Source organism: Marmota marmota, unplaced genomic scaffold (assembly GCF_001458135.2).
Source record: "Marmota marmota marmota unplaced genomic scaffold, marMar, whole genome shotgun sequence".
Classification (NCBI taxonomy): Eukaryota; Metazoa; Chordata; class Mammalia; order Rodentia; family Sciuridae; genus Marmota; species Marmota marmota.
The window spans coordinates 2613492-2615546 of record NW_025999941.1 but is presented as its reverse complement, the minus strand read 5'-3'; the positions used below and the strand labels follow the sequence as shown (position 1 = coordinate 2615546).

Here is a 2055-nt window from a genome sequence, read left to right as displayed (position 1 = left end):
TCAGAACAACCTATGAGGCAAATACTATTATGAGTCCATTTCAGAAGTGAGAGTAAAATGAAATAATGTTGGGTGGGGAGACTGAAGCACTGTTTGATTGTGATCCTTTACAGACCAGATAACCCTGTCAGAGCGAGGAGGTGCCAGGAAGGACTTTGACAGTGGAGACCTCTGACATTACTGTCAAGTGATAAATATCGGTCATTATAATCACAGTTAGCCTCAGTTTCCCTGTCTATAAGATGAACTTATGCTCAGCTTTCTCCCTGAGTACCTGAAAATATGTTTACAAACATGAAAATCCATGACAATTCTTATAAAATAGCAGAATCACTGTTAATAAGTAACCCACAATTATGAAAATGGAAGTAACACAATTTGATCCAGAATGGTATGATATCTCTTACAAGAGGACTTGTTAAGTAAAGAGTACTTTCTCTGGAACCATTCTAGGGTAAACTTTTAAGGAAGAGAGGAAGTCATAATTTATTCTGAGCTATTTTTCAGTTCTGGCTGAATATTACAATAAGACAAATGAAATTGTTCATATTCAACAACTTTTGACTTTTAAAATGACAATTTATTATAGGTCAAGCAAGCATAAAACTTATTTTATGAGGAGTGATGGGAAAAAAACATGTTTGATTAAAAGGTAAATCTGCAACAAGTCTAGGCTGAAATATCTAGCCTAAAACAACTAACCTCTATCAGATCTAAAATGACCTTAAATATATAATGAAGAGATGGATGCAAAATGTAATTATTTCCATGGAAATTTGAGTTATTTTATGAGATCCCAGTTAGCACAGGTGATACACCCGGAAGCATAGAATTTCAGTCCTCATGCTCAGTATTCCAGAAAATGTGATGCAGCTACGTTCAACCTTTCTGGGCAGGAAATTTTAAATGCAAATTTTCTAGAAATCCTCTTGCAAAACAACAAAATAGAACAATAATAAATTCTCTTCCTAGGATTTTTTTTTTGAAAGACAGTGAGGTAATGTAATGGAACTCTGTAATATACTTCTACAACTACCATTGTAGTCTGTGAGATAACCCTAGAAAAACAGATTTGGAGTGACTCCAGTTCCTGCTGTCAGTTTGGACTGAGACTAGCAGTACAAATGGGCAGACCACTTTTTTTTATATAATGAAATCTAGAAATTTGTTTGGAAGACCCTGAGCAATTTCATCAGTGCTGTTCGATACTGCAGTGCCATCAGCATGAAGTGGAACAGTTCTGCTTTAAAGTGCCTGGCAAAAAAAAAAAAAAAGGTGTAAAATTTTATTTTACATGAATTGATTAATTATTTTTATACAATCTTATATTTGAAGGGCCTTTATAAGGTCTTTTTAAAGGTCTTAAAGATAATGAAGTGGAGATGTTAAGGATTTCTCCAAAGTCACACAGAACTGGAACCTGGCCTTTCTAACTGACCTCACTCAGTGGTGGAGGTCAGAAGCACTGCATTGCTTCTCTTGCATTTGGCTTACATTAGAAATCTACTACAGGATGCTGGCCACTTCTGGCTTAGCCACTACAGGATGCTGGCCACTTCTGGCTAACACTGCCTACTGCCACTAGAGCTTACAGACAAGTATACAAAGCAAGTGTATAGCACAAGTATAATGCACCTGCTGCCACTAGAGTTTGTGGACAAGTGTATAGGATCAAGAATTCATATTGTGATGAATGATAAGGAAATTGATGGAACTCTTCTAGGATTAACTGTCAATATGGTGCTGTAAGATGTCACTGAGTTTGACATCAGAAGGAAAAAGGATTACTAAATCTGATAAGATTTTGCTTAATGGAAAGAATATAACAATGTTGGTTCCTGAAGGAGAGGGACCTGAAGGATGAATGATTTTCCTTGACTTATACTAGATTCCATTTTGTTTTATAATAGATTTTTTAAAATCTTGAGTATTTTTAAAATATATATTTTTTAAATCTTTTAATGTTTAGGTTCTCTAAGGATAATTTTTCCCATTAAAGGGAAATACTTTCAAGATATATTGTATGACCAAATTTCTAAATTAATCATAATTATC

General features: G+C 34.5%; 1 pseudogene; it reads left to right on the top strand.

Annotated features, from left to right (window-relative positions):
- Positions 1-1261: 1261 nt before the first annotated feature.
- LOC125616232 lies at positions 1262-2026 on the top strand (annotated as a pseudogene).
- Positions 2027-2055: the final 29 nt, after the last annotated feature.